The following is a 16,880-nucleotide window of genomic DNA, read 5'->3' as shown; positions in this document are numbered from 1 at the left end:
ACAAGCTTTGATGTATGTCGTACTTACCTCCACTTACATACGACGTTACATTTACGCCAAAGCTTGTGCGCTATCTACGTTTACGCTTAAGACAAAGGCGCGAGCGTAAACGTAGATTAGCGTACAAGCTTTGGTGTATGTCGTACTTGCCTCAAATTGCATATGACGTTACATTTACGCCGAAACTTGTGCGCTGTCTACGTTTACGCTTGCGTCTTTGTCGTAAGCTATTACGTTCCTTTGTGCTCTGATCCTTACGTACGGGACAGAGTACAAAGCAACGTAATAGCTTACGACAAAGACGCACAAGCTTTGGTGTAAAAGTAACGCCGTATGTAATTGGAGGTAAGTACGACATACGCCAAAGCTTGTGCGCTGTCTACGTTCACGCTTGCGCCTTTGTCGTAACCTATTACGTTGCTTTGTGCTCTGACCCTAAGCTTGACTGCGACTCGCCGTTGAGACAGCGACGCGCGTTCCTCGGGTGAGTTAAAAATATTTCTTTCACGCGTCCCGCGCCACGGGCACCCGACGATACGTTGGGCCACCTGGGGGCTGCGGTATACAAGTGAACACACCGCTTAGGAGGGGGTTCCTTTCGTATGTAAAACCGAATTCGAAGCGATCACGCCGGTCGGGAAGACCGTCGGCGCGCCGTAGAAGCGCGTCCCGTTGCTCCGCAAAACGATCCGGCGCCGCGGCGCGCGCGCGAAGAAAATAAGCGCGGAGATAAATCTGCGCGACGCGATGAGGAAGCAATCCCAGGGATTTGATAAAGTTTCGCGGGCTTGATAACGACAGGACGAGATTGCATAAATTCGCGGCGAGAAGAGAGAGCACGCGAGCTGACGCGAGCCGCACGCGATCGGCGACGCGATTGGCGGGGCGCGCTTATCTATCTCCGATTTCTTTTCCCCCCTCTCTCGTCCATCTTTTTTTTTTCCTTTGAAAATGAAACGTCATAACGGACGACCGCGCTTCGATTGAGCACTATCGATATTAGCGACGCAGGGGGAGATAGCCCGCGATTAAGTGTCGTAGATACCGCGCATCGTATCGCGGGGCGCGGCGCGGCGCGGCGCGGCACGGCGAGGCGAGGCGAAGGCGAAGCGCCGCGTGCGCGCGACATGCGCAATATTGTTGCAAGTGCAAGGTTACGCGCAACGTAACGCACGCTGCATGTGTATCCGACTGATTATTTCCTGCCGGTAAATGGCCTCGATTCGCCGTGTCTCGCATCTCCGAGTCCCGCCGCGCTCCCGCCGGACTTACGCGCGGCGATTTATACTACCAAATCGCGCGGTCGGTCTCCGATTCCGCGGATCGATAAGCGAAATCGAGAGCCGTTTCGTTCGCCTGAGACGCGGTGGGGAGGGAGGGATCCCCCGGCGCTTTTCAGCGGATTGAGCGAAGCGGAGGAAGGGAAGGCGAGGACGGAAGACGAGAGCGAGTTGAGAACGCGGAAATGAAGAGGAAAATAGCGGACGCTTCTCTCAGAGCCTCTTTCACCGGCCTCGGTTAGATTAGCCGACGGTTAAAAGGTGCAGGGAGGCCAACAGATTCTCTAATGGACATGATTATCCTTCACCTCTATTTGCCGTTGGCACCCTGCAAATTTTAACCGTCGGTTAATCTAACCGAGGTCGGTGAAAGAGGCTCTCCTGTTCACGTCTACCAACGCAGTTTAACTTTGATCTCGGTTTAACTTACTTCCCATGTTTTTCCAACTCTAAGGGCCAGTTTCACAAACATCGGTTATCTGTTAACTAGGGTTCAGTCAACTTCCTATCTTTTTCTATTTTGTTATCTAAGAAGAGACAGAGAATCAATTAACCTACGGTTAGCAGTTAACCGATGTTTGTGAAACTGGCCCTTAGTGTGTAGTCAGTGCGCACTAGTGCAAGCAACCAAATTCGCTATAACCTTAATCTTGGCTTAATTCATCATTGTCTCTTTCTAAAGTAACAGTTGGAAAGAGACAAAGAACGAATTAAACTAAGCTTAAAGTTAAGCGTCGTTGGTGAAACCGGGCCTTAGAACTAGAAAGAGATGGAAGAAAGTTAAACCGAGATGAAAATTAATCTGCATTGATAGAAATGAACAGTTCCGCTTAATTAAACCGACGGTGCTTTCCATTTACCGAGTCGACGCAACTCTTAAGAAACAATGCAGTCAAAACTGATAAAAAACTGATCACTAACTGATGGATAACTGATCGTTGTAACTGATGACAGCACAATCACTATATTGAAACAAATTTACCAGTTACTGATATAAAAACTGGTCGTTCATTCAGTTTTATATTCATTAGTAATTGAAACTTCCAGTTCTAGTTGAGCCATCAGTTGTAGCTGATCAGTTATCCAGTCAGTTAGTGTCCAGTTGTCGGTTCAATTTCCTTTCACCAGTTCTGTTAAACATTTTTTATAACAGTGTATGTATATTACACAAGTATTTTATGACTATTGTTGTTTGCGTAACAGTTATGTAAAACTATTGCAATTGATTATTGACTGGTACAAACTTACCAATTAAGAACAAGAACTGATTAGCAGGATCGGTAACTGATGACATTGAATCGGTAACTTGTAGCGTTCTCAGTGACTGATTACAAGAGTCAGTTACTGGTGATGTTTCTCAGTTGACGTCCAGTTTTAATAATCAGTTTCTACATTACTCTGATAAACTAGTTACACAATGATTGTTATTATCAGTAACTAAATACAGATCAGTACTTAGTTACTGATCAGCACTTAGTTACCGACGATAACAATCATTGTCTAACCAGTTTTTTCAGAGTGATGTAGAAACCGATCACTAAAACTGGACGTTAGCTGAGAAACATTATCAGTAGCCGACTCTCGTAATCAGTCACTGATAGAACGCCACATGTTGATTCAACATTATCAGTTACTGATGATGCTAATTAGTTGTTTTTCTTAAGGGAAGTGTTATTTTGTCCTTGTTGGTCACGGGCCGAGTTGAAAAAAAAGACTGACGCTCGCGTCGCCAAATGGAGAGCATCGCGCGTAGCCTGGGCGAGGGATTCGCGCGATTTGGACGCAATAACGCTTATCTGTAGGTGGCTCGGACGGAGGACGCGCGTTATCACCGTTGCCCACCCTTCATCCGCGCCTCTGCTCGAGCTCGAAGGAGAGCGAGGACCGTACGCGGTCCTCCCGCGGCCACGCCGTCACGAAAGTCGGACGATTCGGTGTCGACGGTGCCACCGTGTGATTTCTAATACCTCGTCCGTACGTGCCGCGACTGGCTAACGGAAAGTTGACCAGAATAACGAGCGCTCGGTGAAAAAGAAAGCGACACTCGTGCAGCAAACGGTTCCTTAGACGAACAACCACCGCGGTGGCACCTAATCGGGATTGTGTCGCAAATTTTTCAATTACATCCACGTGCAATCGTTTAAGTCAAACTTCTTCACGCGGACGGCATAAGCGATGTAAATTAACGTCAATTAATTTAAAGCGATTGACTCGTTAACTGATCAATTAATTGATTTTTAACTGTATTTTCACACAAACGGTCCAAGAGGCAAAAAATAGTTTCAGTTATATAATTTATTTATTAATCAACTGTACGGTGATATGAGAGAGACGCTGATGTAGAAATGTTATTTACGCGGATCTGTCAATTAAAAAATCGCGCCCGAGCTAAATAACAGCGACCGAAGACAAAAAAAATGCCCGATATTTCTGACGAAAACAAAAGTGTTCGTTGATCCGTGTATTACTCATTGTTTACACGACACGCCGAACAGTTTGCATTGTTCACACGTGTACGTGGATTGTTACGTTTCGCGCGTAAACGCCCAACCCTGCTACCGCCCCATACCAGTCCATACCCACCTCGCGATCACACAAACTTCGCGGCACACTTTTTCAGTGGCTAATATTTCGATGGCGCGTCAAACGCGGCAGCGTATAATCGCGGGAAATCGATCGTCGTATTTTCTCGCCAACGAGTTCCTCCTCCTCGCGCGGAAACGCGCACGGGAATTACGAAGAGAGTCGAGAGGGTCTCGTAAATTTTTATCTAAGCGTCGTAAAAAGTGACGTTCTCCCCGTAATAATGCCGCACTGTAAAAGCGCATTTAGAGACACGCTCGTCGCGAGGTAACGACGGACGCGACCACAGACTTTTACAGGGTGTTATGTAATACACGCCTCACCTCTTATTTACGGATAGAGCGGATTAGACCGAGTTGAAAAAGTCCTCTACCATTTTCGCGATGGTTCACGAGTTATTAATTATTCAAAATCGCTGTCTTAGCCCGGCCCACCGCCCAAATCAAGCGCGCGGCGAGTTGTTTATGACACACGGCAACGGTTACGTATAATAAGCAACTCCCCGCGCGCCAATCGCGGGACGGCCGCGTTTCGTCGCGCGCTTGAATTGGGCGGTAGGCCGGGCTAAAGCCTCGTCTACATAGAAGTCGTAAGAATAGTCGACTATGATTGGTTAATTCTTATGTGCCTGACTGAATTGACCAATTACAGTCGATTATTCTTACGACTGCGACTCTGCGACCCTTATTGTTAACTCCGCATAAAGCCTCCGCTACAATGATTCTCGGTTCTGTCTACAATGGTCGTACAGTTGTATCGATAGTCGCTTGAGCAGTCGCAAAGCAGTCGTAGTCGTAGTCGCTCGAATAGGTTCAATTCCTATTCCAACGACCACGACTGCGTTTATTGCCGCGACGGACCAATCAGAGAATAGTGTTATATGTCGTGTGTCATTATATGAATATATCGTGGGAAAATACCTCAAAAACAGAAAATCGGTTTCAGTTGTACATCGATACGACCCAATCCATGACTCTACGATTCTAAGACTGCGACCATTGTAGACAGAACCGAGAATCATTGTAGCGGAGGCTTAATACGGGGTCTACAATGTGAGTCGCAGAGTCGTAGTCGTAAGAATAATCGACTGCGATTGGTCAATTCCGTCAGACACATAAGAATCGTCCAATCGCGGTCGATTATTCTTACGACTACGTCTCTGCGACTTGCATTGTAGACCCCGTATCAGACAATGATTTTTAATAATTAATAACTCGTTAACTATTAGGAAAATTACAAAATGGTAGAGAACTTTTCGACTTAATCTAGTCCGCTCTATCCGCAAATGAAAGGTGAGGCGGGTATTACATAACACCCTGTATATGCTACTAGTCTGCTGTCGTCTGCTACCTTCGAGCTGAAAAATGAGGCAAGAGCTCCGCCATGTCTTGTTAGTGCGCGCACGTCGGTGTGTCTACGGGGTGTCTGAACATAACTTTATTCTAGTAATTGTGCGCGATTCGTGATTCGTAGGTATATTCGTGAATAATTTGGAGGAAAAATTCGTCGATTCGCCGTGTGCATTCAGTGCACGAAGGTAGCAATCTGGTAGTAGAGGAAGGTCCCCTATTATTATATGAGATAGGATTCTAATATGGAATAGCGGGGTTTTTGTTAAATTAATAGGATCATTAGTTGATTCCATGAATTTCTTGCCCCTGAAGTGAAATCTGTTTAGTGGAAAATTGATTATTAGATCGTGTAATCGTTGCGAAAAAAGATTTGTAATTGAATTTGGGGATTAGGTTAGGTTAGGTTAGGTTACTTTGGAGGAAACCTGTTTGGCGAAGGAAATCTCATAATAGAGGACTTTCCTCTATATAGAAGTCTGTGGCGGGGCTCGAACGTTCACTCGACGACACGAGCGCGCGCGTAAACGTTTACGTTGCATTTCCATTTTTTTGGGGACAGAGATAAAAGACTCGCGCGCGTACCTATATACGTAATTTATTTCAATATTACGTTTGTTCTCTTTCGTTTCTAGAGTACACCAGAGTACTTGATCGCGCAAATTATTTTAACTGTGATATATGCGTTCCGAGCGATTCTGATTTGTATAATTTAGTGCTTGTACACCGGTCTGAAACAGAGACCGAAACGTATGTTCTTTACATTGTTGTAAGAAAGAAATGCTTGTGACGCTAACACCCCGTCAAGGCGCTTAGCTCCATTTCTCCATCGATTTGCTGTTCGTCAGAGCCTCGGCATTTATTTACACGGAGAGAATTTTCTCTTAAATTATGTGACTGCAGAATACCATGGCATTTTGAAGAACTTTATGAGTTTTTTCAAATTTTACCATACATTTTACTATAATAGTAAAGGGTAAAATTAAAAAAAACTCTTATACGATTCTTTAGGATGCCACGCAATCACATGATTTTCAGGATAAATTTTAAGAGAAAATTTTTAGGATAAATTTGAAAAGGAAATTCTCTTAAAATAACAACATACATATGGTAAAACTTTCAAAAACTCTCATAAAGTAGTCCAAAATGCCACGTTGTCCCGCAATCGCATGATTTTCACATATAGTAAAATTCCAAAAACTCTCATAAAATAGTTCGAAATGCCATGTTGTCCCGCAGTCATGTTTCAAAACAAATTTTAAGAGAAAATTCTCTCCGTGTATTTATTCTCACGATGGAAAACGATGAGAACGCCCGCGCTCTCCGTTAGTGATCGCCAAGCTCCGCGCGAGCTATTCCGAAAACAGTTCGCACGTTTCGTTCAAGGCTTTCGTTTCCCCCGCCACGTCGAATCATGACGTCGGCTCCGCGAGAAAGAAATAGCGTGAATCTTCATTTCCGTGTACGTTCGAGACGGAACGGTCCTTCTGCACCATTCGGATTCGCGAGAACGTAGCCGGGAAACGACGCTCTTTCCGGCTCGCGGATTGACCGCCCGAGGCCCGTCCTCGTCGCCGCGCGACGTCAGAGGCGAGAAAATATGTTTATCAATGTCGGATAATAAAAAAAAAGAGGAAGAAAGAGGAAGGAACACAGCGGCTCGGGACGCCGGCGGTCGTTGTTACGTAAACGCGCCGTAGGCAATGCGCGCTGCATTGTTCCGCGCGGACGTAAACGCGCCCATCCCCCGCACCTGCACGCCGCGACGCGATCTTCACGAGGGATCTTATCTGCGCACGTCAGCGCGCCCGTCATATCGCTAATTGCTTTTATGTGTCAATAAGCCAACGACCCCACGACAATCGAGAGCGCGTCGTATGCACGTCTCGCGAGCCACCGGTGTGTCCCGCGTCACGTCCCCGAGCGCCGTTTACGTTACGCGTGGGCGCTATTTGCCGAAGGTGCGATCGATATGGTTACGTAAATATATCGCGATGCCGAGCCTATGTCCTTCCGGATATCCGCCCTTCTCCGCGGAATATTTGGAAAGGGAAGGATTATCCTAAGAGGACGCGGCTTTTATTCCGCATGCGCCGACAAAGGGTCAGAGCACAAAGCAACGTATAGCTTACGACAAAGACGCAAGCGTGAACGTAGATAACGCACAAGCTTTGGCGTAAAAGTAACGCCATGTGTAATTGGAGGTAAGTAGGTAAGCTTGCGTCTTTGTCGTAAGTTATTACGTTGCTTTGTACCATGTCCCGTATGTAAGGGTCAGAGCACAAAGAAATGTAATAGCTTACGACAAATAAGACGCGAGCGTAAACGTAGATAGCGCACAAGCTTTGGCGTGTGTCGTACTCACCTCCAATTACATATGGCGTTACTTTTACGCCAAAGCTTGTGCGCTAATCTACGTTACGCCTGCGTCTTTGTCGTAAGCCATTACGTTGCTTTGTGCTCCGACCCTGAGCGGCGTCGGGCTCGAATCGACGGACGCGCAAGTTTCCAGGGCGATTGTTTCTCGAGAAACGACCAAACGCACGACGATAACGAGGCGTCTGGGCGCCCAATCGGGTTTCGTTACGCGGGGACGCGAGACACGCGCGCGGAGTCGGCTTTTAACAAAAATGTGCAGCCCATTCAAGACCGGACGCGCACGTACCGCGATATCGGATCGTTAAAATGCCACACGCGCGATTGGATTAATGTTTATGGATCTCGCATGCATGCCGATCGATTCTCGCGTGCGCGCTCTCCATAAGGATACGCTCCGAGATTCGAACGTGCTGCCGCGGAGATCGCTGCAAATGCAGCAACATTCGCTGAGTAAACGCGAACTTCTGAGGTGTCCCCCTCCCGTGGCCACCGTTGTTCTTGGCGTCCGTCAACGAGAGCAACGGGCGAAAAAGCGGCGTGGAAAACGGCAAAGTGAGAGAGCGGCGAGAGATATCGATCGAAAATTCGACGAGAAACCGACAACGAGATTAATAACGTCGTGGCGGAAAAGAACGCCGTTGTGTTGCGCGAAACGAGCTTGTAGACATACGCGACGAACGCTCCAAGGGCGTTTTATATTAGACACAATCGCTTTTATCGTCCTTTAGCGTAATCGGAACGATTAGCCGTTCCGTAGTGACACCAAAAATAGCGTTTCGAGCGAGGACGGGGGAGGGAGAGGGACAGGGCGACGCACGGCCATTAGTACATTAGGCCGATGAGTACAGATCGTAGGCGCGGATCGGAAGTTTAAGTGCACCTACCGGTTTGACGATCGTATTAGCTAACGATCGTCAAAACGGTATCGTAAAGCGGACCGGAGCCCCGATATCGACCGTGGGACGTACGGCGGAGGATAAAGCGCGGGTATAGAATTGCGCATGAGGAATCGCGCCGGGGCACGCAGATCGTTTTCGCGCGTGTCCCGCTACCAATCGGACGGCCGTCCAAGGTCAATTCACCTGGGAGCCCCCCGCGGGACCGGCCGATTCCGTTCGATTTTCCCCCCCGATTCTCGGCGTAATCCCCCGTGCACGTCGCGCGGGCCACTTGTTGTCCTTCCGCTCGCGTTCCGCTCGCGATGGCCATCGGTGGACGACGGCGTCGCTGTCCGGCGAGTCCCGACGGCAGGAGCAGGCTGTTCTGCTCGTGCACCTGCAGCTGCACCACCCCGTCCAGCCCCGAGATCGAGGAGCCGCCGGGCGGATTCTGTGAGTGCGACGGCCACGCGTCCCCCCCCCCCCCTCTCTATATCTCGCTCTCGCTCGCTCGCCGTATTTCACCAAATTAGGATTGAAATGACGCATCGACGTCACTTATATACTTCGTAGGAAATTTAATCGCGGCCCACAGTCCGTGCTACACAGGAGACAACCTCAGGTCATTTTCAATGGCCTCGAGTTGACACACGATGGGGCCAAGCGTGACGCCAGAACTCCGAATTGCACTCTAGACCCCTCCGCTCCGTCGTGCCGAGTTCTATAAGCGCCTCCTTTCATAGTTCACCCGCTGAGCTGTGGAATGGACTTACCACTCGACACTGAAAACCCGACCCCTCACTGCGTTTTCGGAGATAGGCTGTTCAGTTTCCCTCCGGCACAATTTCCCGGCTTGTCGTCAACCGAGGATTAGGACGGGCACGTTTCCACCTGACCGCTCGCGAATCCCGGAGAAACCTATGAATATACGGTCCGTTTTGTTCTTTCTATTTTTCACTCCACGCGCAGAGCTTTCTTCTTTTGTATTTTCCGTGCATTGTACCGCCGCCATGTTTTACATTTTACGTGCCCGTTTTTTCTACGCTTGAAGGGACATCGTCCGAGAGCATTCAATGAACAACGATTCAATGATTCAACGATTCTCTCTCTCTCGCTCTCTCAGCGCGCGCGCGCCGAGAAGTTGCAAAACGATCCCGAGTAGCGGCTGTGTAAACGCGAGTTGATTCCCCGCTTTCCTCGTTATTTCCTCTTCCGGTTCACATTAGTCATTGGCTCGGCCGCCAATGTCGTGGCGAACGTCGTATCCTGAATCCGCGAGTGGTCCGCGGCCGAGAGACCCGTAAATCTATCTCCCTTTCTCTATTTTCTTTTCTCTTCTTTTCTACCACCCGCGCCGCACAATTGGATCGCGTACACACGCCGCGGCTGATAATTATCAATTTATCCGACGAATAACACGCGGCCGCGCGCGCGCGAGACACCTGCGGATTCAATGTCGCTGCGCGGACGGCCGCGTCGCTTTATCACTCGCGACAGCGAAACCGAATACCGAGCGAAGCGTCGTATTGCCTCGCGTTGTACTCCGCTTTAATGAACCATCGATAATGGCCCCCCCTCTCCTCCTCCACCTCTCTCCTCCCCGCCCCCTCGTGACAGCGATGTTCCGTCTTGGATTCTAGCGCGCCGTTGGATCAACGCTCTCGAGATATTGTGCCCTATCGCGTTACAAGATGCTCATCTCCCCGTCCCTTCCCCGCGCCCGCAGACGTCCTTAATCCTTGATTAATTGTACGACCGTCGTCGAAAAGAAAAAAAGAAAAAAATCACTGCGCCACTTCGCCCGTCGTGTTTACCGATAAATGATAACGAGAGACGCGGATGCGCATAAGTAAAGCTAGCGCCACACTATGCGCGATTCGCGATTCGCAGTTTAGCATTCGTAATTTGTTACTTGCCGTCACGTTCGTGTTAACTTGGACAACTTTGAAACCCGTTATTACAGGACTTGCATCGTATTAGTCGAGTTTCACAATTAGTCGCGAAACCACTTGGCTAGCGAGCCACTGCGAACGGCGAGTCGCGCACTACGAATCGCGCATAGTGTGGCGCCGGCTTAAGGGTCAGAGCACACAAAGCGGCGTAATAGCTTCCGGCAAGACGTAGGTCATAAACGTAGATAGCGCACGAGCCTTGGCGTAAATGTAACTTGTCGTGTGTAATTGTAAGTAAATATACGACGCACGTCAAAGCTCTGTGCGCCATCCACGTTTGTGATCTACGTCTTGCCCTAAGCTTATCACGTAGCTTCGTGCTCCGACCCTAAACGACCTAACGCGTGACGCAGCAACCGTTGTCACCGACGCCTTCCTCGTCCCTTTGGCTGATGGCAGACAACTATCCGTAAGCGCTTACGGAACTGACGTAGCCGTAGACTTAGGGTAAACGTAAGTCCTTAAGCGCTTACGGAATAGTTGTCTGCCGTCAGCCTTTGTCTCCGCTTGCCTTTGGAAGCGCCACTCGCGGCGAGAGTGGCGCCCAGACTTGTCGTGGAGAACAAAACGGCAACAAAGCGAAAAGAAAGAAAGAAAATAAGTAAGAAGGAAGAGGCTAAAAATACAAAGAGCTTGAAAAGTTTGTCGATTGGTTTGCAGGTTCGCGGAACGCAGTCAAGCTGGCTGCCTCCGGCGGTAATCCCGCCGCTGCCGTCGCCGCATCCGCGCATCCTCCCGTGCTTTGGAGCTCCCGCAGGAAGCCGGGTAAGTCCTCTCGTCCGCTTGACACTCTCGCTCCCGGCGGTCTCCGGCCAATGCCGGCGCGCCGCGTCGGACAGACGACGCGACAGGGGACCCGCTCGTTTGTTCGGCGATTCAACGAGCACACGCCCGCGCGCGAGATACAACGGGCCGCGGGAGGGGAGGGAGATAAGAGCAGATTGGGATTTCGATTTGTTCCGACAGGTCGTCTTTCTCTTTCTCCATCCATCGCGTATCACGACGCTCCCGTGTCCCGTATGAGGGTCAGAGCACAAAGCAACGTAATAGCTTACGACAAAGACGCAAGCGTGAACGCAGATAACGCACAAGCTTTGGCGTATGTCGTACTTACCTCCAATTACACACGGCGTTACTTTTACGCCAAAGCTTGTGCGCTATCTACGTTCACGCTTGCGTCTTCGTCGTAAGCTGTTACGTTGCTTCGCGCTCTGACCCTAAGGAGCAGATTTATGAAATGCTCAGGAATGAACGCCGCGGATTAACGAACAGCTGTAAATCTTTATCTTATCGTCACTTCGGCCAGGGTTTCCGCTTTTCGTTGAGAATCGAATTACCGCCGTATATACGTGCCCCCGCGGATGGTTCCCTCCCTCGTCCTCGTCGTTGCCAATCTTCGCGGTCCCCGAGAAACGCGGTGGAGCGAACATGTGCAGGATTATCGAATTAACCTGGAGGTCAATTTCAGTGCGACAGGCTAATTTGATACGATTGGCGAGTCGCATGCTCGTTTGACCCGGCACGCCTAATCCTGAATCTTTACCGCAGAGCTTTCTCCCTTCCTCTCGTCCTCTCCGACGAGCAGCCGCCTCTTTCTCGCCTCCGAAAAACCTCTGCCTCGTTGTTCATTTTAAGGCCCGGTTTCACCAAACGTCGCTTAACTTTAATCTTAACTTTAATCTTAACTTTCATGTCCTGTCTCTTTCTGAAGTAACAGTCGGAATGAGACAAAGAACGAAATGAGCTAAGCTAAAGTCAAACAACGTTGGTGAAGCCGGGCCTTGATCGTTTCAGGCTCGGTTGCACCGCTGTCGCTTGACTTTAACCTTAAGCTTAATTCTCTCTCCGTCTCTGTCCACTTCTACCAATGTAGTTCAACTTTAATTTCGGTTTAATTTACTTTCCATCTCTTTCCAACTCTCAGAACTAGAAAAATATGAAGAGAAAGCAGAACCGAGATTAAAGTTAATCAGCTGCATTGGTAGGGAACGGACACGAGCGAAACAGAAAGAGACGAAGAGTTCGAATTAAGCTGGAGTTAAGCTAGCGCCACACTATGCGCGATTCGTGATTCGTATTATATTCGTGTGGAGGAAAAATTCTTTGATTCGCCGTGGACAATTCGCCATTCGCAGGGATTCGCTGGCCGAGCGGTTTTTTGACGAAAATAGTGGTTTCTTGACCAATATAATGAAATTTGACTACTGAATTGTAGACTCATGATGCAAGTCCTGTAATGACAGGTAAAGATTAAAGGTTGTCTAAGTTAACGCGAATGAAACGACAAAAGTAACAAAAATTACGAATGACAAACTGCGAATTACGAACGGCGTGGCAAGTAATAATCGAATGTCCCACGAATTTCTGCGAATCACGAATCGCGCATAGTGTGGCGCCTAGTTTTACAGTTACGTGACGTAGGTGCAAAATCGGGCCCCAATCTCTTACATTAATTTGATCGCGCTGCCGCTCGCTCGTTCCACTTTTGACTAGAGACCCTGTAATCAGAGACTGGCCATAAGAGTTCGTCAAATTCCTGCGAGTGAGAGAGAAACATAGGCTACCTCACTCTTTCTACGATCGTAGTGAGACAGCCTATGTTTCTCTCTCGCAGGAATTTGACGAACTCTTATGGCCAGTCTCTGATTACAGGGTCTCTCTACTTTGGACCAAAGCCGCGCACCATCTCGAGCGATGAGCAATTCGGTCCAGCCTACGATTATTCTCGCGACTAGTCGGTAACTAGTCCGGTGTCTCGGCGCGCGGAGCGGAAGGCGCTCGAACGGACGCATCAATTAGGACGCGGCTAATTCACGGAAGGTTACGGCCTTCCGCTCCCGCGAATGTAGGAGAGCTCGAGCGCGGCGGTGTCGAAGGCGAGAGAAAATGGCAGCGCGGAAAACTCGCAGCAGGAAAAAAGATCGTAGAACGCAGAAGCGATGGGCGCGGACAGCGTATTATCATCGAAATTGGCGGGCGTGTCAATGTCGAGGACAGCACGAACTTGGATGGCGACAAACGTGCGCCCGACTGATCGGTCAAGGTTACGATGTCACGTACAAGTTGTCGCCGCTCCTAACGCGTGACGTATCGACGTAGGACACACTGGGCTGCGTTCAGAAACGTCACTTTATCCTTGTTGCTCACCGTATGTTAAACAAGGATGAAATGATACACTGGGGCACACGGGTGACGTTTCTGAACGCAACCCTGGAGGATTGTCCCTCTTGCCGAGGGAACGCACCGGCGTTTCTCGATCGAGCGGCCCGCCGTGAACACGGCAGGTGGAGGATGGGAAGAGCCGATTAGAGCGCAATAAGCGCGTAAGCGTTTTAATTATGACTGCTAAGATAACGATCGCGGGAATGCCAGGTGTTTCGCGGTCGCGATATACGTCCAGGATCATCCTCGGCAACGTCACCGGCCGCTCGTCCCGATCGAAATCGCCGGGGACGAATTTCAGGATTCGCGAATAGAGGAGAAAGGGCCACGGGCCGGGGAGGCTCCTCGGCGGGTCCAGAAACAATTAGAGAGCCCGTTGCCATCGCGAGGCAAACGTATCGTCCGCGGCGAGAAATCCGTCCTGTCCGTGCGGCTCTGGAACCAGCTGCTGCACGGCGGGCAATTCCGTTACAACAGCGAAGCGCGAAGAAAATACGCGGAGTCGAGCCGAGAGAGAAAGAGCGAGAGAGAGAGAGAGATGATCGGTTGCCGAGAGAGTGGCCTCGCGTTAAAACTTCTTATCACTAACTGCAGCCGCGTATTGGACTATGACGTAAAAAACCGAAAGATCGCGTAAATCTTTCTGCTCCGCTGTACGTTGAAGTAAATCGGAGCTCATTTTTTCCGTAACGTCATCGGTCTATTGCGTCCGACGTGGATTGGCAATAGTCTCTCGTAATCTTTTCAGTGGCGCTTCATTAATAAATGAACGTACATAACTCAACCTACGCGAACTGTAATTTTCCAGTGGGAAATAATTGCCCGAGCTGATCGGGCTCTGCGGCAATCCATTAATCCGCCGAGAGCGCGCTTGGCAAATCTACCAGAAGCGGTGGCACACGAGGAAAGCGATCTGTCTTAACTGCTCGAGCGCTTCCGTTTCAAGCTCCTCAAGAGAGGAACAAAAAAAAAGGAGCTTAACCAATCTTTCGCTCGTAACCGTCGCGGGCTGCGCCGGATGATCTCACAACGAGACTCGACGAGTGGGTTTCTGCGCGGAAAAAAAAAAGATTCTCGCGGTTTCGCCGGCGTCCTTAACGCTGACGCTAAACTCCACCGAGTTGTTATCTCGATATACCGTAGCGATACCACGAACGCTACCTCATCAGTTGCATAATCCGACGCGACGCCTCGTCGTGTACGTACGTGTATCGGCGTGGCGCAACACGCGGTGCACGCGCATTTACGCGCATGTACGCGCGCGCGAGCGCTTATCGTTTCCATGCGGAATAGTGTGCGCGTCAAATATTAAAATTCTTTCATTTTAATGCGCCGTAACGCGTCGCGGCGCGTCGGAAAAAAACGAGCATGTGTTTAACCAATGGAAACGCGTTTAATCAGTGAAAACGCGCGCGAGGCGTGGAAATCGAGAGTGAAACTCTCGCTCCGGACGACCTGTAAAATCTCTAAAGTCGCGCCGGCGAGGCGCAAAAATTTTCAAGGAGTTAGAACGCGCCTACAAAAAGTGTATATTAAAATACACGCGCGAATATATCGAAAAATACATATTTATGTGAATGTTGTAATGAACATATTGTAATGAAAATTGTATCCCGAAATCTATGGACCGTCTAAACGGATCGTGAGTTTACGGGAGAAGAGAAAGAAGAGCGAAATACAAACCGTCCCCTCATTTTTCCCGTCTACGCTCGAACAGTAACGCGTATTTCCTGTTTTCTTTCCGCATAGACTCGGCCAGCCGCAATTTACAAATTTCAAGCCTCTTTATCGTTTACGTGAGTTGCGTCATAGAAGTGACTAATTTGCCTTGATGCCTCGAGCGAGAGAGAGAGAAAAAAAGAGGCATTTTTCGCCTCCGATCCAGCGACGGGCGATCTTTTAGAAAATATTGATCTTGAATTGGAAAGGCAAAATCGTGGCCGAATCGATTTCCTAAAAATCGACAAAAAAAGTTGCACGTGGCGATCGCATTTAAACACATTTATTCACGGGAAAAAATGCCGTTGAATTCGACAAAAATGAAGTTGCTTGAATTAAACATTGACGTCACGGGCTGCCACAAATAATTCACTCGATCGTATTTGCTATAAATTTAATCGCTTAACTAAATAGATCATTAAGACAACTATCTGATGCTTCTCATTCGTTAATACTGATTCTCTTTCAACGATTTTACTTCAATTACACTGATCTTGTTGATACAACATATTTTTCCCCCGCGTTCTTATCTCGTATATATCTATTAAATTAAAAATTAATTGGTTTGCTTGTGCAAGAGTTATCCAATCCACATGGAGTATGTTGTAAGAAGAATGGAAACGAAAATTTGACGGATGATTTAAAGATAAAGAACACGGAAGTTTTTCATTACAACGATTTAGGAAGTCACGCATGAGCAATTTTCTTTTTACTCCTGACTGCTGCCAATCGACAGTTAACAAAAACGTTGCAAGCATGTGTTTCATCAATGTTGCATCTTTTGTTCGCGCGGTGAAGTTTCTCACGTAAGCTTCTTGCGTCCAGTGACGGACAGACTGGTTGCGACACTTTTTTTAGCGAGTTTAGGAATGTGCATTTGGATTCAAGGTTACGTTTCAAAATCTGCTTCTCCGAGGAATATTTTACTCGGTGACCGTTTCGAAATTATTTCGAGCGTTTTCGACCTACTTCTCGAGTAAAATTTTCCTCGGAGAAAATGCGTTGGAACGAAAACCTGAATCTAAAAGCTCGTTTCAAAATTTATTTATTAAAAAAAAATGTCGCAACCATTATTTCCATCGCTGTACGCAACTAAATAGAAAAAAAAACAGAAAAAAGAAAGAAAATTACTTTCCTCGATCCCTTCTTGGCTGCGTCCCTTAAGAAAAAAATGCAGTCAAAACTGATAAAAATCTGATCACTAATTGATGGATAACTAATAATTGTAACTAATGATAGCACAACCGGTGTATTGAAACAATTTTTAAACACGTTTTATATTCATCAGTAATTGATCAAACTTCCAGTTCTAGTTGAGCCATCAGTTGAGTCACCAGTTGTAGCTGATTAGTTATCCAGTCAGTTAGTGTCCAGTTGTCATTTCAGTTTTCTTTCACCAGCTCTGTTAAACATTTTTTATAACAGTGTATATATATTACACAAGTATTTTATGACTATTGTTGTTTGCGTAACAGTAATATAAAACTATTGCAATTGATAATTGACTGGTACAAACTTACCAATTGAGAAACAAGAGTGGTAATTATACAGGGTGATTCAGACCACCCGTACAGCCCC

General features: G+C 48.1%; 1 protein-coding gene across 1 annotated transcript in view; it reads left to right on the top strand.

Annotated features, from left to right (window-relative positions):
- The first annotated feature begins 11,080 nt into the window (after nt 1-11,080).
- Nucleotides 11,081-16,880, top strand: part of LOC105566605 (dual 3',5'-cyclic-AMP and -GMP phosphodiesterase 11) — a 29,660-nt gene continuing 23,860 nt past the window's right edge. Inside the window, exon 1 of the mRNA XM_012020749.1 lies at nt 11,081-11,186. The gene's annotated coding sequence lies outside the window, so the exon portion shown is untranslated. The remainder of the gene's footprint in view (nt 11,187-16,880) is intronic.

This window comes from Vollenhovia emeryi, unplaced genomic scaffold (genome assembly GCF_000949405.1).
Source record: "Vollenhovia emeryi isolate VEMERY1.0 unplaced genomic scaffold, V.emery_V1.0 DF939144.1, whole genome shotgun sequence".
NCBI classification, from domain to species: Eukaryota; Metazoa; Arthropoda; class Insecta; order Hymenoptera; family Formicidae; genus Vollenhovia; species Vollenhovia emeryi.
Note: the sequence above shows the minus strand (reverse complement) of the source record. Positions and strands in the feature narration are given on the sequence as shown.